This window comes from Perognathus longimembris, chromosome 5 (assembly GCF_023159225.1).
Source record: "Perognathus longimembris pacificus isolate PPM17 chromosome 5, ASM2315922v1, whole genome shotgun sequence".
NCBI lineage: Eukaryota > Metazoa > Chordata > Mammalia > Rodentia > Heteromyidae > Perognathus > Perognathus longimembris.
Genome location: NC_063165.1, coordinates 51,809,936 through 51,828,652, shown reverse-complemented (window position 1 = coordinate 51,828,652; position 18,717 = coordinate 51,809,936). Strand labels below are relative to the sequence as shown.

At 40.6% G+C, this 18,717-nt stretch overlaps 1 protein-coding gene and 1 pseudogene across 1 annotated transcript in view; one reads left to right on the top strand and one right to left on the bottom strand.

The window, feature by feature from the left end:
* The window catches only part of Pak2 (p21 (RAC1) activated kinase 2), a 75,770-nt gene that overhangs the window by 40,651 nt on the left and 16,402 nt on the right, over positions 1–18,717 (bottom strand). The window lies entirely within an intron of this gene.
* On the top strand, positions 18,055–18,572 carry LOC125351830 (annotated as a pseudogene).

The window sequence follows — 18,717 nt, the reverse complement described above, 5'->3', positions numbered from 1 at the left end:
TGGAGCTGGGGTTCAAAGTGGTAGGGTGCTAGCCTTGAGCATAAGAGCTCAGAGACAGTGCCCAAGGCCTGAGTTCAACCCCCTTGACAAAAGAAAGAAAGAAAGAAAGAAAGAAAGAAAGGAAGAAAGAAAGAAAGAAAGAAAGAAAGAAAGAGAAAGAGAGAGAGAAAGAGAGGGGGGAGGGGGGAGGGAGGGAGTCAGCGAGCGAGCAAAGTTTGCTGGGCACCAGTGGCTCATGCCTGTAATCCTAGCTACTCAGGAGGCTGAGATCTGAGGATCACAGTTCAAAGGCAGCCCAGGCAGGAAAGTCTGAGACTATCTTCATTAAATTACCAAAAAGTCTGGAAGTAAAGCTGTGTGGTAGAACACTAGCCTTGAGCAAAAGAAGCTCAGGGACAGCACCAGAAACTGAGTTCAAGACTCAGGACTGGTACATACAAAAAAGCAAGATTAGCAGTTTTACTTAAAAAAAAAAAAAAAAAAAAAAAAGCCTAGCCAGTCGCCAGTGGCTCATGCCTGTAATCCTAGATACACAAGAAGGTTGAGATCTGAGGATCCTGATTTGAAGGCAGCCTGGGCAGATCCCCTATAAGACTCTTATCTTCAATTATCCACTCAAAAACCAGAAGTGGTGCTGTGGTTCAAGTGGTAGAATACTAGCCTTGAGCAGAGAGAGGCTCAGGGAGACAAGCCTAGCGAGCACAGAGCACAAAAGGCGCATGGTCTCCCTGATATGTGGTTGGGGAGAAGGGGGAGGAGAACAGCAGAGATCATGTCTGTAAAACAACAAACTTCTTTTCAAATGGTATTTCCACATGTTTTGGTCAGTGACTTTACATTATGTCTCTAAACCCAAACCATTACTGAATAAACATAAAAAGGTATAGGATAGACCTATCAGAGGTTCACAGAACTCAACAGCTATGTACATATGACTATGTAAGATGAGGCTATGCAAAATGAACTCCAAGAGATGGCAAGAGGAAGATTTTATCGTTGTCATTAGGTTTTACATACTAGGTGAATTTCCTGTGGCGTACCCCCATGTGGTTACTGTGTATGATTTTGGTACACTGGATATTGTATATATGCTTATCTGAACTAGGGAAGGAAAAGAAAAATGAGGGAGGGTATAACAAGAAATGTACTCACTACCTTATTATGTAACTGTACCCCCTCTGTACATCACCCTGTCAGTAAAATAAAAAAAGAAAGAAAGAAAGAAAGAGGTTCAGGGACAGTGCCCAGGCCCTGATTTCAAGCCTCACAACTAATTTTTTAAAAAGCCTAATTTGATGCATATCCTCATTTATATTTTATATAAATACCATTTTTTAATGGCTCTGGGGCTTGAACTCACTGGCCCTGAGCCTCTTTGTGTTCAAGGCTAGTACTTTATAATTGGAGCCATAGCACCACATCTGGCTTTTTCTGAGTAGTTTATTGGAGATAAGAGTCTCACAGACTTTCCTGTGTGGGCTGGCTTTGAACCTTGATCCTCCTGAATAGCTAGGATTACAAACAGGAGGCATTGACGCCCAGCTAGCAAACTTTAATTTTTCAGTAGTTATGGGTCTAATAATGAGATCTCTAACAATCTCTTTAAAGTCTGCAAAACTCCAATACCAATGTGTCTTCCCCCAGGCCCCAAAAACCTTTTTTGGGGGGGGAGAAACTTTAGCATCCCAAGACCCCTCAAAGTGAAAGTGAGTCAAGGCAAAGGACCTATTGCACAGAAAGCATCCCATGCCCACCACTGTTACTACCACACCTGTCTGAGCTGACAGTGTCTCCACTTCTGTGTGTCCCACAGAAACAGCGACACAGTATACACTATGCCTTATCAATAATCACAGCCAAAGACTCCATATGAATGTTACACTAATAGTGCCTAGCTTGAATCAAAGCCAACGCTGTGTAAAATACTGGTACCCCAAGACTTATCTTTATTACTAACAACACTGATAAAACATGGCTGAGATATCTTTTTTTTTTTTTTTGGCCAGTCCTGGGCCTTGGACTCCGGGCCTGAGCACTGTCCCTGGCTTCTTCCTGCTCAAGGCTAGCACTCCGCCACTTGAGCCACAGCGCCGCTTCTGGCCGTTTTCTGTATATGTGGTGCTGGGGAATCGAACCTAGGGCCTCGTGTATCCGAGGCAGGCACTCTTGCCACTAGGCTATATCCCCAGCCCTGAGATATCTTAACATCAGAGTGAAAATCTCAATGTAGGAAGACAAGAAATATGAAAAAAAAAAAAAAGACAATGGAATGCCTCTAAAGAACTCTTTAGCAACATATTCCAATCAATTTTAAATGAATGAAACTCTTGATAATAATTTAAAAGGGAAGAGATGACATTGTCCAAAAAGAAATGTGTTCATTATCTGACATATATAAACTGAAACACCTCTGTACGGTATCTTTATAATAACAGAATTTAAAAGAGGGGCTGGGAATATGGCCTAGTGGCAAGAGTGCTTGCCTCGTACACATGAAGCCCAGGTTCGATTCCTCAGTACCACATACACAGAAAAAGCCAGAAGTGGGTGCTGTGGCTCAAGTGGTAGAGTGCTAGCCTTGAGCAAAACGAAGTCAGGGACAGTGCTCAGGCCCTGAGTTCAAAGCCCTAGGACTGGGGGGAAAAAAAAGAATTTAAAAGAAGCTGGCATAGGTGGCTCAAAACTGCAATTCTAATTGTTCAGGAGACTGAGATCCAGAGGATTGTCATTTCTCCAAACCACAATTTAGGCAGAAAAATCCTTGAGACTCCATCTTCAATTAACCATCCTCAATTAGTCAGAGTGGAGATGTGGCTCAAGAGGTAAGAGTAATAGCAGAGCAAGCAAACTGAGCAAGTGTAAAATCCTGAGTCCAAACCCTGGTAGTAGCTAAGATAAATGAACGAATGATTATAAAAGAACACAAGAAATCCAGGAGAATACAGATAGGAATACAGGATATAAAAGTAAAAAAAAATTCTGGAAAAAAAAACTTAAAAAAAATACAGTTGAAGGACCCAACAAAAGGAGATCAAATGAAACAAAAAAAAATTGAATTTGAAAAAATCTTTTGAAATATTTCAGCCTGACAAAACCAAAGCAAAACAATATGTAGCCTACAAGAAACCCATATTACCAGTAAAGACACACAGGATGAAAATGAAAGGATGGAAAATGGTAGTTTATTCAAAACCAAACAGATTTCAAGACAAAAACTGTGAGACTAATAAGGTTACTATGTGATAGACAGAAGTGGAAGATGTTACGTGAAATAAGCCAGACACAGAGACATAAGTGATGTATATCCTCATGTGGAAGCTAAGAAAAAAAACCCTTAACAACTGATTGAAAGTAGAACACTATTTACTAGAGATTGAGAAGACTTGAGGGAGGGTGGAATAAAGGAGGTTGCATTTGATTCATTCATGTTGAATGTAAAGAATGAAATATCACACTAAACTGTTAATAAGCTATCTAAATAAATTAAAATGAGAAATTTCTAACCTAACCAAACAAACAAAAATGAATAAAAAGACCAATCTTTGGGAATGAAACCATCAATAAAAATAGGAGCAAACACCCAAAGATAATATACACTAAAAACAAGAATATTTTCAACTGGTGACAATGGTCATAAGATCAAGCAAATGTACAAAGAAAAAACAGATATATAATACACAATCAAGGACTATTAATTAAATGAAACTGCTTCACATTCAAATACAAGTGTGTGTGCTGGTCCTGGGGCTTGAACTCAGGGCCTGAATGCTGCCCCTAACTGTTTTTACTCAAGACTATTACTCTACCACTTCAGTCACACTCCACTTCTGGCTTTTTGGTAGTTTAGTAGAGATAAGGTCTCACAGACTTTGCTGTCCAGGCTCACTCCACACAAAGATCCTTAGATCTCAGCCTCCTGAGTAGCTAGAACTATAGGCATGAGCCACTAGTGCCTGGCTTTATAAAAAAATATTTAAATCCATGAATGGAACTACTAAGAGAGGTTTGATTCCACAGAACTCCAAAGAAATGAAACCAGAATTGCTCTTGAGTAAGCAATTAGGAATCCAGTCATTCTCAAGGGATTTTCAGCAAGCCCTAGAGACATGATGCTACTAACTTTGGTGGTCATGCTTCTGTTTTATTTTACACAGGATCTGGCTATGTAAGAATTTACATTTGAAAACAACAAGATGATGACAAAACAATAGGGAATCACCCTAACTTTCTCTAACATGCACTTCTCACCAAGAGATCAACAACAAATATATAAACAGAGAATCACAGGAAAGGAAATAAATAACTCATAACTAGTAACATAAGGACAGAAAACAGCGAAGAGCCCTCCCTCAAACTCTTATACAGTGCTACAGTGTGGCTAAGCCATTAGAGTGGACCAGCGGCTGACTAATGGCAGGAAAATCTTTGAAAACAACACAGACAAAAAACTGCAGACACACAGGACTCCACCCCCTCCTGAAGCCTCACACCCAACCCAGAGGCTTGAAGTTAAGTCTTCCCAACCATTGCCTCAGACATGACCAAGTGCTAGGCTGCCTGGGAAGAGCTCCCTGGTCTGGAGCCAAGCAAAGCATGCAAGAGCATGCATGCTCAAGCCGGCAGCCAAGCACTGGCCACCTAAGTAAGGGGAGGCATAAGTGTAGACAAAGTCCCTCCAACCCTCGGGAGCCCAGCCCTTCCAAACCAAACACCCATCCTGGAGGCTTAGTTTTCCCACCCCACCCCCACCCCTATAGGATTGAGCTCAATGTGTGCACAAGTGCTTGGTGACCCTGGACCACCTGTCCTACATGAGCAGGTCAAGCTCAGGCCACAGTCCTGACAATCCCCAAACCCAAATGGATAAATCTCAATGAAAGATTATAGGATTCATGAACAATCAAGACAATAAACCAAACTCAAAAGCCAACAACAATCCAAAAAAGGACCCCCAAGAGAGTGAAGAAGAGATGGAGGACAGAAGAACTATTAAAGAAATGATGACACAATTGGTGAATGAAATGAAAGTGAGGATGCAAAAACAATTTCAAGAGTACATACAAAGAAGAAATGCAAAGACCTAGGACTCCCAAAAAGATATAGATATAAAAATAGAAACGCTGTACACGTCATTAAAGGATGAAATTTACACTACGAAAACTGATCTCAAAAGTTAAAGGTTCAATTTCCACAGTGCAAACCACAATGGAATGCCTAGGTAACAGAATAAGTGAAATGGAAAACAGTCTCAGAAGTCAAGGATAAAACAGAGGAGGTAGAACAAAAAGTCAAAGGTGTAGAAAAAACATTCAGAATCTACCAATGAGAAATCCAAAAACTGGCAGACTCATCCAAGAGATCAAATTTACACAGTTGGGATCCATACTAAAGGCATTGAAAACCTACTCAGTAAAATAATAACAGAGAACTTCCCCAATCTTTTTTTTTTTTTTTTGCCAGTCCTGGACCTGGGACTCAGGGCCTGAGCACTATCCCTGGCTTCTTTTTGCTCAAGGCTAGCACTCTACCCCTTGAACCACAGCACCACTCCCGGCTTTTTCTGTGTATGTGGTGTGGAGGAATCAAACCCAGGCCTTCATGTATGCTAGGCAAGCACTCCATCACTAAGCCACACTCCCAGCCCTTCCCTAATCCTTCCCCCCCCCCCCATTTCTTTATTGTTAGTGAGGTACAGAGGGGTTACAGCTACTTTCTCTCTTTTCTTTTTTTCTTGCCAGTCCTGGAGCTTGAACTCAGGGCCTGAGCACTGTCCCTGGCTTCTTTTTGCTCAAGGCTAGGACTCTACCTCTTGAGCCACAGCGCCACTTCTGGATTTTTCTATATATGTCGTGCTGAGGAATCAAACCCAGGGCTTCATGTATGCGAGGCAAGCACTCTACCACTAGGCCATATTCCCAGCCCCACAGAGGGGTTACAGTTTCATATGTAAGGCAATAAAGGCAGTGTGTACATTTCTTATCCAACTTGTTACTTCTGTCATTTCCCCCACTCCCCCTATCTTAAGAGAGAAAAAATTTCACCCACGTGACAGAAGCAAATAGAACCCCCAGTAGACAAGATCAAGAAGAAACACTTCTAGAAACATTATAATAAACACATTAAGACTTGAAACATAAAGAACTGATTTTATTTAGTTCTTTCTTCTTCTTCTTCTTTCTTCTCCCTTCTCCCTTCTCCTTCTTTGCCAGTCCCGGGGCTTAACTCAAGGCCTGGTCACTGTCCCTGATCTTCTTTTGCTCAAGACTAGCACTCTGCCACTTGAACCACTTCCAGCCTTTTCTGTTTATGTGGTACTGAGGAATTAAGCCCAGGGCTTTATGCATGCTAGGCAAGCACTCTACTACTAAACCACATTCCTAAACCAAGGGATTGATTTTAAATGCTGCAAAATCAAAGCAGCTATATTACCATGGAAAGAGGCAGAATCACTGCAGATATGTCCACACAAACTCAAGGCAAGAAGAGCCTGAAATGCTATAATTCAAGCCCCGAAATCAACAACTGCCAATCCAAACTGGTATACTCAGTAAAGCTATCATTTACATTTGATGGTGAAACTAAAACCTTCCACGATAAACAAAAATTACAGGAATTCATGAACACTAAACCAGCATTACAAAGAATACGAAAGTGAAGACTACAATCTGAAGAAAACAACTAAAAAGTAGGAAATATTTTAGACAAAAAATTACTAGAACTCCAATTTAGTAAGCACAAGATGAGGAAAGAAGCAAAATACAAAAAATCAAGAAATGACAGGAAACATGCCACATCTCTCTATAACAACTCTAAAGGTTACTGGACTCAATTACCCAATCAAAAGAAAAAAAAAACCCACAAAATAGCAGATGGGGTAAAAAACAAGATCCATCCATTTGTTGTCTTCAAGAGATGCACCTCACAGTCAAAGATAAAAACAAACTTTGAGTTAAGGGATGGAAAAAAAAATCTTCCATGTAAATGCAGCCTGCAAGAGGGTAGGAGTACCCATATTGGTATCTGATAAAATAGACTTTTCATTAAAATCAGTAAGAAGAGACAAGGAAGGTCATTACATGGTAATAAAAGGAATGATCCTTGAAGAGGAAATCACAGTGGTCAATGTCTTTCACCAAATAATGGCCCACCTAAATACATTAAACCAATACTTTTAGACTTACAAACCAGGATAGACCCAAAAAATAACAGTGGGAAAATCTAATACCCCACTCTCACTAAAGGACAGGCCAACCAAACAAAAAGCAAGTAAGGAAGCTTCTGAACTAAATGACACCATAACCCAAGTGGACTTAAACAGGTATCTAAAGCGTATTCCACCCAATGACCCAATTCATATTCTTTTCAGCAGCCCATGGAACATTCTCCAAAATAGATCATGTACCCACAAAGAACCTAAGCAAATACAAGAGGATTGACATCCTTCCTTGTATCCTATCTGACCACAGTGGAATCAAACTAGTTCTCAACAACCTAACATACTACAGAAATCACTCAAACACATAACCCATTCTTGAATAACACCTGGGTCACAGAAGAAATTAAGGAAGAAATTTGAAAGTTCTTACAATTCAATAAAAACAAAAAACACATCACAATGGAACCTCTGGAATACAACAAAAGCAGTGCTGAGAGTTAGCTCTAAGTGCCCACATTAAAAACAAACAAACAGGGGCTGGGGATATAGCCTAGTGGCAAGAGTGCCTGCCTCGGATACACGAGGCCCTAGGTTCGATTCCCCAGCACCACATATACAGAAAACGGCCAGAAGCGGCGCTGTGGCTCAAGTGGCAGAGTGCTAGCCTTGAGCGGGAAGAAGCCAGGGACAGCGCTCAGGCCCTGAGTCCAAGGCCCAGGACTGGCCAAAAAAAAAAAAAAAAAAAAAAAAACAAACAAACAAAAAAACCCTAGGGCTGGGAATATGGCCTAGTGGCGAGAGTGGTTGCCTTGTATACATGAAGCCCTGGGTTTGATTCCCCAGCACCACATATATAGAAAACGGCCAGAAGTGGCGCTGTGGCTCAAGTGGCAGAGGGCTAGTCTTGGGCAAAAAGAAGCCAGGGACAGTGCTCAGGCCCTGAGTCCAAGCTCCAGGACTGGCAAAAAAAGAAAAAAGAAAAAAAAGAAAAACAGAAACAGCTCAAGTAAATAACCTCATGATGCAATTAAAACTGCTAGAAAAGCAAGAAAAAAAATCAAATCGAAAGCTACTAGACAGAGATAGCAAAGATTAGGGCAGAAATCAATGAAATTAAAACTAAAAAAAAGCTATATGTAAAATCAATGAAACAAAAAGTTGTTTTTAAAAAAAAATCAGTAAAATTGACAGACCACTTATAAGATTAACTAAAAAAAGAAGAAATTCAACTCAATAAGATCAGAGATGTCACAAGGCAACATTACAACAATAAATGTAATTCACCATGTCAACAAAGCCAAGGACAAGAACCACATGATCATCTCAAAGATGTAGAAAAAGTCTTTAACAAAATACAACATCCATTCATTGAAATAAAAGCTTTGGAGAAACTAAGAATAGAAGGAAAATTCCTTAATCATATCAGTGGGGAAAAACTAAAACCATTTCCCTCCTCTTCAATATAGTTGTGGAATTTTTTAGCCAGAGCAATAAGGCAAGAATAGGACATAAAAGGGATTCACATAGGGAAAGATTTGCAGATGACATTATCTTATACTTAGAGGACCCAAAAAACTCCACCTCCAAACTCCTAGAGCTGATTGACCTCTTAGGGAAAGTAGCAGGATACAAAATAACCCGAAAAAAATCAGTAGCCTTTCTGTATGCCAACAATGTACAAGCAGAAAGGGAAATCAGGAAAACAACCCCATTTGCAATAGCCTAAAAAAAAAACCAAAGAAACCTAGAAATTAATCTAACCTAAGATGAAAAGATAGTGAACACTACAAAAATCAAAAGAAAGAAATCAAAGAGGACACCAGGAAATGGAAAGACCTTTCATTTTCATGGATAGGTAGAACCAATATTGTGAAAATGGCCATACTGCCAAAAATGATATACAAATTAAATTCAATGCAATTCCCATCAAAATCTCAATGATATTCTTTACTGAGATAGAAAACACAATCCAAAAATTCACACAAAACAACCAAAGACCTAGAATAGTCAAAGCAATTCTAGGCAAGAAAAAAAAAAAAAAAAAAAAAGCAATGCTGGATGGATGATAATACCAGATTTCAAACTCTACAATAGAGCCGTAATAACAAAAACAGCTTGGTATTCAAACAAAAATAGGCCTGAAGATCAATGGAACCGACTAGAAGACCCAAACATAAAACCACATACTTACAGTCATCTGACATTCCACAAAGGAGCCAAAAATATATAGTGGAAAAAGACTTTCTATTATGTATGCCTGAGAATTCACTAAACAGACTAAAGAGATATGAGATATGAGCATTACAGAACCAGAAAAGACAACATATGAAACAGACCATTTACAAATAACAATATCTGAAAATTAAAGCTCAACATTTAAAGTAAAATTAGTGCAAAGAAAACAAAAAAGGATTAGTGAACTGAGAGATGTTTTTGACAAAAATGTCTATAGAGTATAAGAAAAAGAGAGAAAATACGAAAGATAAGTTGGTTGAATATTTTAACAGACAACCATTTAGAACTCCAGAAAATGACAAAAGAATGGTTTAATCCACTGGGTAAATTGATAGCTGAGAGATTTCCAGAACTACTAAAGAACACAAATCTCTAAGCTGAAGAAATCTAAACAATCAAAAGCAGGATAAAAATACACATAAGGTCTGGGTGCATTGCTCAAGTAGTAAAATACTTGCCTAGCAAGGCCAGACCTCAGGTTCAATCCCCAATAATACCACAAAATAACCATCATCATCATTGACATGTGGACATGGCATAATGGAATTAAAAGTATTAAACACAAAGTTCTTTAAGCCAGGTCAGGCATCAGTAGCCCATGCTTGTAATCCTAGCTACTCAGGAGGCTGAGACCTGAGGATCATGGTTCAAAGCCAGCCTGGGTAAGAAAGTTTGCGATTCTTTTTTTTTTTTTTTTTTGGCCAGTCCTGGGCCTTGGACTCAGGGCCTGAGCACTGTCCCTGGCTTCTTCTGAGATTCTTATCTCCAATTGACCACCAAAAAGCTGGAAATGAAGCCACGACTCAAGCGGGGGAATGCTAGCCTTGAACACAAAAACAGGGATCTCTCTCTCTCTCTCTCCCCCCCGAGTTTTTAAAATCAACCAAAAAAGAAAAACATCTCACAGAAGCAGCAATTAAACTTTCAGCTTATACTTGCTAAAAACAAAACTGGAATATCTTCTGTATACTGAGGGAAAAAAAACTGTCAACATAAACTGGATATCTAAGAAAACTATTTTTTAAAAGTATGAGGGTTGGAGGTGTGGCTCAGTTGTTAAGAAAGCTAGCCAATGAGTGAAATCAGCAGGTACCAAGTTCAAATCCAGGGAGGGGGGAAGGGAGAAAGGGGAGGAAGGAAAGAAAAGAATTAAGTAGAAGCCAAAGGACAATAGTTATAAACCAATTCTATCTCTATGGCAACCAGCAAAAAACTGGGTTGGAGGCATGACTCAAGTGGCAGAGCACTAGCCATTCAAAAAAGGTAACTAGGGGGCTGGGGATATGGCCTAGTGGCAAGAGAGCTTGCCTCGTATACATGAGGCCCTGGGTTCGATTCCCCAGCACCACATATACAGAAAATGGCCAGAAGTGGCGCTGTGGCTCAAGTGGCAGAGTGCTAGCCTTGAGCAAAAGGAAGCCAGGGACAGTGCTCAGGCCCTGAGTCCAAGGCCCAGGACTGGCAAAAAAAAAAAAAAAAAAAAAAAAAAAAAAAAAAAAAAAAAGAACCTTTAAAAGGGCCTGGGGATATAGCCTAGTGGCAAGAGTGCCTGCCTCGGATACACGAGGCCCTAGGTTCGATTCCCCAGCACCACATATACAGAAAACGGCCAGAAACGCGCTGTGGCTCAAGTGGCAGAGTGCTAGCCTTGAGCGGGAAGAAACCAGGGACGGTGCTCAGGCCCTGAGTCCAAGGCCCAGGACTGGCCCCCCCCCCCCCCCCAAAAAAAAAAGGTAACTAGGGAAGAAAAGGTTTTCTTTTCTTTTCTTGTTTCTATTTTTTATTTTTGCCAGTCCTGGGCCTTGGACTCAGGGCCTGAGCACTATCCTTGGCTTCTTTTTGCTCAAGGCTGGCACTCTGCCACTTGAGCCACAGAGTCACTTCTGGCTGTTTTCTATATGTGTGGTGCTGGGGAATCGAACCCAGGGCTTCATGTATACGAGGCAAGCACTCTTGCCACTAGGCCATATTCCCAGCCCTAGGGTTTTTTGGTTTTTTTTTGGTCCTTAGGGCTTGAACTCTTGGCCTGGGCACTGTCCCTGAACTTCTTTTGCTCAAGGCTAGTAGTACTCTACCATTTTGAGCCACAGTGCCAGTTTTCTGGTGGCTAATTAGAGATAAGAGTCTCAATAGTCTCATGATAAGAGACTTTTCTAAAGGGGAAGGGGGGAGGGGGGAATGAGGGAGGAGGTAACAAACAGTACAAGAAATGTATCCAATGCCTAACGTATGAAACTGTAACCTCTCTGTACATCAGTTTGACAATAAAAATAAAAAAAATAAAGTTTATTGGAATACAGACGAGTATCCACAATTTCCCAATAGGTTAAAAGAAACTCGACCTGTTTTATGGATGCATGTTTAAATAAATAACTACTGAAATGTTTTACATAAAAAAAGAGACTTTCCTGCCCAGACTGGCTCTTAACTGTGATCCTCAGAGTAGCTAGGATTATAGGAATGAGCCTGTAATTTTAAAACTCTAGGCTGAGAATGTGGCTTAGTGGTTGAGTGCTTGCCTAGCCTAGCATGCATGAAGCCCTGCGCTCAATTTCTCAATACCACATAAACATAAAAAGCCAGACGTGGTGCTGTGGCTTAGCGATAAGAGTGTTTGCCTAGCATGCATAAAGCCATGGGTTCAATTCCTTAGCACCACATAAACATAAAAAGCCAGAAATAACACTGCGATTCAAGTAGTAGAGTGTTAGCCTTGAGCAAAAAGAAGTCAAGGACAGTGCTCAGGCCTTGAGTTCAAGCCCCAGGACTGGCAGGAAAAAAAAGGATGAAATGAGTTTTAGTGTTCAATGGACTCAATTCTATTTATGATCAGAAGGCTCTGGAAATATATAGTCATAACAGTTGTACACCATTATGAATATCCTTAATAAAACTGTGTACCTAACAGTGGTTAAATGTTATGTGGGTAAGTTAACATTACAACAAGAAATCTTGAAGAATGTGAGACCTTTAAGTCTCACATTATAGTCCCAAATTATTATTATTAGTCCCAAAGTCTCAAATTATAGCTCCACATTTTTTGGAGGGAGGGGCGTCAGTTGTGGTGCTTGAACTCACAGGGCTTGGCGCTCTACCACTTAAGAGTCACAGCTCTACTTCCAATTTTTAATTGGAGATAAGAGTCTCACAGGGACTTTTTTGCTCAGGCTGACTTTGAACTGCAATAGGTTTAATAATCAGTAATTTTCTTTTTCTTTTTTTTGGCACTGGGGATCGAACCCAGGACTTTGCACTTGCTAGGCAAGCGCTTTGCCACTGAGCTACATCCCAGCCCTAATCAGTGATTTTCATATAAAAGAAGTATAACAAAGCTGGTATGGTAGTATATGCCTGTAATCTTAGCTCTAGAAGGCAAAGGAAGGTTTGTGAGTTTGAAGACAGCTTGCACTACACAGAAAAATCTTCTCTGGGGGAGAAAAAATAGCCTAACATAGAATTTAAGAATATAAACTGGGGCTGGGGATATAGCCTAGTGGCAAGAGTGCCTGCCTCGGATACACGAGGCCCTAGGTTCAATTCCCCAGCACCACATATACAGAAAACGGCCAGAAGTGGCGCTGTGGCTCAAGTGGCAGAGTATGCTAGCCTTGAGCGGGAAGAAGCCAGGGACAGTGCTCAGGCCCTGAGTCCAAGGCCCAGGACTGGCCAAAAAAAAAAAAAAGAATATAAACTGTAAGCCGGGAGGTTAGTGGCTCACACCTGGCTGAATGCATCACACATTAAAGCATTATAAAACAATAAAAGCACAAAAAATACCCACAAAGGAACAAAGAGAAGAGGCCAGGAGTCTATACATGCAAAGTCTATACAGAGTAAAAATTTTCAGGAAGTAGAAAGATTGAGATAGGTATGCTACCACTTACCTAAATGGGAAAAGAGGTTGCAGTGAGGTAGATATGTTAATATACACATATATTTCTTAAATGGAAAGATAAGCCATACTGTTTTCCAGCTTTGAGTTATAATTGTCAAAATGGTATATATCAGAAGTGTATACATGATAATTTGTGTATTCTCTATTATAATGATTACCAGAATACTTCCAATAATACTCAGTTATCATTTGTGTGGGTATGAGCAAATACCTGTAATTTTTTAAAATGGTTATTAAAAATGGTAAGCGGGATGCCAGTGGCTGATGCCTATAATCCCAGCTATTTCAGAGGCTGAGATCTGAGGATCACGGTTCAAAGCCAGCTCAGACAGGAAAGTCCATGAGACTCTTACTTCCAATTAACCACTATAAAACCAGAAATGGATTTATGGCTCAAATTGGTAGAGTATTAATCTTGAGCCAAAAAGTTCAGGGATAGCATCCAGGCCCTGAGTTCAAGCTCCATGACTGACATTAGATTTCATACCAGATATAATCCCTTTACATCTTCTTCAGACCCTCTTGCCTTTATTGGTCTCTTGCTCAAGCTGCTACTCCAAAAACTAATTACATTCGGGCACAACATACTGACACCTTACTTCATGAGTAAGTACATTGTCACAGTACATGAAATGAACATTATCATAGTTCATGTAATTTTGATTGGTAGTACAGGAGTTAACTGTGAGAGTTTACCAAGGGGATAGGAAAAGACAGATAATTCTCTTTTCTCACTCTGCTTCCTCATTCAGCTCTGCTTTGAATGGTCCTATGACTTTCTTGGGGACCATACAATGGAATGAAACCATTAATTACACGTTCTTATTGGCTACTACTCCTTCCATGCTTTACTCCTTTTTCATACTTCTGCTCCCTGGATATACTTCCTGATAAGACAAAGTTATATAAGCTCTCCCCTCCTCCCCAAGCATATCTTGGGGCAGTCCAGGAAAAATTACTGACATATTCTCCCCCCACCCCACCCCACCCCACCAAATTCAAACAAATTCAAGACTAAATATAAATGTCAAAGTTCTTCTAGATAATTATAGAGCATCTCTACATAGAATATCTTCATGGCACAGGAAATGCTAATACTTAAATGTGACTACCTTCTATACAATATAAAGGTATCTACAACAAAAATAATAGAAAATGTATATTTGAGAGTTAGGCACATGTATTTCACGCTAGCTACTGAGCAGGCTGAGATCTGAGGATCTAGGTTTGCTGCCACCTTCTTATCTTCCATAAGCCACACAGACACACCAAAAAAAGGTCAGCAAATGAAAAGGCTGGTGTTAAGGACCCTAAATGTAAGCCCTGGTGTATGTAATGCGTGCACACACCACACACGCGCGCACACACACACACACTTTGGATAAGGGACTCCTATAAACAAATGACAAAAATACGCTAAACTTGAGAACTTTTGCAAATGTAAATTTAAGTTCACTAGTAGAGGCTACTTTATACCCATTACAATGACGGAAATTAAGAAGGCTGACCAAAATAAGGTGCTGGCAAGGATCTACCTACAGAGAGCAGCTGCTAGACCTCTGTTCTAAAGAGCATTCATAAGAAAATCTCTGAGCAAAGAAAAGGGGAAAATATGGGCTTCACAGATACAACATTCAATCAGAAAAATCTCCTTTCTCTTTGTTTGAAACAGGCTCAAGGCCAAGTTCAAGTTGGTCTTAAACTTGTGATGCTCCTGCCTCAGCCTTCTTAGTATTGAACTTTGACCCCCCTTGCCACCAACCACAGTACTGGGGATTAAACTCAGGGTACGCTTTCTTGCTAGGTAGATGTTTTAACACTTGAGTCAGGCCTCTAGCAGCTTTGGTTATTTTTAAACTAGAATCTTGCTTTCTATCCAAGTGACCTTGGTCTGTGATTCTCTTTTTCTTCTTTTTTTTGCCAGTCACGGGACTTTTACTCAGGGCCTGGTCACTGTCCCTGAGCTCTTTTCACTCAAGGCTAGCATTCTATTACTTTGAGCAACTATACCACTTCCAGTTTTCCGGTGGAGATAAGAGTTTCATGGAGGGGCTGAGGATATGGCCTAGTGGCAAGAGTGCTTGCCTCGTATACATGAGGCCCTAGGTTCGATTCCCCAGCACCACATATACAGAAAATGGCCAGAAGTGGCACTTTGGCTCAAGTGGCAGAGTGCTAGCCTTGAGCAAAAGGAAGCCAGGGACAGTGCTCAGGCCCTGAGTCCAAGGCCCAGGACTGGCAAAAAAAAAAAAAAAAAAGTTTCATGGACTTTCCTGCCCAGGCTGGCTTTGAACTGCAATACACAGATCTCTGCCTCCTAGATCACAAGGGTGAACCAAGGGTACCCTGGCTGTGATTCTTCTACTTATGCTTTCCATGCAAACAGACACACACTATATTACATCCAGGTTTTTATTTGCTGAGATGGGATCTTGAAAGACCTTTTGCATGTATCTGACATAAACTGCAATCCTCTCATCTCAGCCTCCCTAGTAGCTATAATTATTGTGTATATGATATCATATCTGGCTTATTTGGCCACATTTTGTCAGTGGTCAAAGATACTTACCTATATTCTAACATTTCTAAAATAAATGTGTTGTTTTTGACAGAGGATCTATCTCAGGCTGACCTCAAACCCTCAATCTCCCTGCTTCAACTTCATGCCAACCTTAGTTTTGTAATGAGTAAAAAAAACTAAATCATCTTGTTAAAAAAAAAAGAAAATCTAGCCCCACGACTCACCCCCTGCCAAAAAAAATCTAGGGGCTAGGAATATGGCTTAGTGGTAGAGTGCTTGCCTAGCATTCATGAAGCCCTGGGTTCAATTCCTCAGTACCACATAAACAGAAAAGTCCAGAAGTGGCACTGTGGCTCAAGTGGTAGAATGCTAGTCTTGAGCAAAAGAAGCTCAAGGACAGTGCCGAGGCCCTGATTCAAACCTCAGGACTGGCAAAAAAAAAAATCTATCAATCTTGGCAAAAAAAAAAAAAAAATCTATCTATTTATCAAGCCCCACAGCACTTAAATAACCTGATGGCTAAAGGCATAGTGCCTCTCAATTCCAATTTATCCTTTTTATCTACTCTGAAAATGGATCTGGGCCTGTAATTTTTCTTTTACCTGACAGAACAATAACTGAACTTTGTCAGTAGAGGGTGGTAGAGAGACATGCCAGGTAAAGAATTGCTTCAGGGTTCCAGACTATCCATTGGTTCCTTCACTAATTAACTTCTCACAGGGCAACAGGGCCAGAAGCAGTCAATCAGCTAGAACCCAAACACTGGCTTCCTATCACCCATCAATTCTGTTAACAGCTTTCCCAGGTACCTTGGAGGGTAGGGTTCAACAACTTTGACTAACAAAGAACCATGCTTTCGGGGCTGGGGATATAGCCTAGTGGCAAGAGTGCCTGCCTCGGATACACGAGGCCCTAGGTTCGATTCCCCAGCACCACATATACAGAAAACGGCCAGAAGCGGCGCTGTGGCTCAAGTGGCAGAGTGCTAGCCTTGAGCGGGAAGAAGCCAGGGACGGTGCTCCGGCCCTGAGTCCAAGGCCCAGGACTGGCCAAAAAAAAAAAAAAAAAAAAGAACCATGCTTTCTCCAACATGGTCTGGATCTCAGCACTGCAGGGAGGGTTCTTCTCTGGGTGCTCTATCTCAGACCTAAGGATAGTAGTAGTTTCATAATTTTTATTATCCCTGTGTTCTTTTTACTTCTCATTCCTTACTTACCTTTTACTTACTTCTTACTAGCTAATCTTTCATTACTCAATTCCCATTACAGTTAGTCATTCTGAATTTTCATTTCAAATTACTGTATGATTTTCTTTCTTCTGATTGGATCTGGAATTATACAGTCATATCCATCTTTACGATACTTCACATGTTTCTTTAAGTTCTATTTGTTTCTAAATTTTCTCTTTCTATAAGAACATTAATTGGCTGGCAGAGAATATTTCCATACTTCTCCATAAATATTAAAAATAATGTCTTTTTTTACAGAGACATCAACAAATGCTTAAATTCCTATTTTAATTAATGACTCAGATGTCCTATGGACTTTCATTAGTTAAGGGCCATTATAAACAAAGAAACCACTTTATTTCAGAATCTTCATCAGCAGAGCAGAAACAACTATTCTAAACTACAAGGTTGAAGTCAGGAGCTGGTAAATGCCCACTGCATACTTATATCTATCTTTAGACCTTGTCAGATAGGAGATAATGAACCACTTATGTTCAAACATTGGCTATGGCTATAGGGTCATGAGGGAGAAATGTATCAATGATGCCTACTTATTGTAGAAATGAAAGCAATGAGGCATGGAATCATGCTCTGAATAAGCATGACAAATTATTCATAAATAGGCAAAGATAATTAAGTTGGGAGTTTCAAAGTGGCATGGTTGGGGGTGACATTGTCCAAAAAGAAATGTACTCTATGGGCTGGGAATATGGCCTAGTGGCAAGAGTGCTTGCCTCGTATACATGAAGTCCAGGGTTCGATTCCCCAGCACCACATATATAGAAAACGGCCAGAAGTGGCGCTGTGGCTCAAGTGGCAGAGTGCTAGCCTTGAGCAAAAAGAAGCCAGGGACAGTGCTCAGGCCCTGAGTCTAAGGCCCAGGACTGACCAAAAAAAAAAAAAGTACTCTTCACCTGACTTTATATAACTGTAACCCCTCTTTACCTGATTTTATATAACTGTAACCCCTCTTTATAGTAACAATTTAAATAATTAAAAAATTTTAAGTGGCGCTCTTCCACAGGAAGCCTACACGCCGCCGCTGGTGCCGCTGCCATGTCTTTAGTGATTCCTGAGAAGTTCCAGCACATTTTGTGAGTACTCTACACCAACATCAATGGGCGGCAGAAAATAGCCTTTGCCATCACTGCCATTAAGGGAGTGGGGCGAAGACATGCTCATGTAGTGTTGAGGAAAACAGACATTGACCTCACCAAGAGGGCTGGAGAACTCACAGACGTGTGATCACCATTATGCAGAATCCACGCCAGTACAAGATTCCAGACTGGTTCTTAAACAGACAGAAGGATGTAAAGGATGGAAAATACAGCCAGGTTCTGGCCAATGGTCTGGATAATAAGCTCCGTGAAGAACTGGAGCAGCTGAAGAAGATTCAAGCCCATAAAGGGCTGTGCCACTTCTGGGGCCTTCGAGTCAGAGGCCAACACACCAAGACCACTGGACGCCGTGGTCGCACTGTGGGTATGTCCAAGAAGAAATGAGTCTGTAGGCCTTTTCTGTTAATAGTTTATATACTGAAAAAAAATTTAAGTGGCATGGCAGGAAGCTTAAGACACTTCTGTGTTTCTGGAAATGGGTGGAGAAAAAGCACGGAGAGTATTTCCTATAAGGGAAACAAACAATGCCAACCTCATTAGTCTCTAAGCCCAACTTCCCTTCTT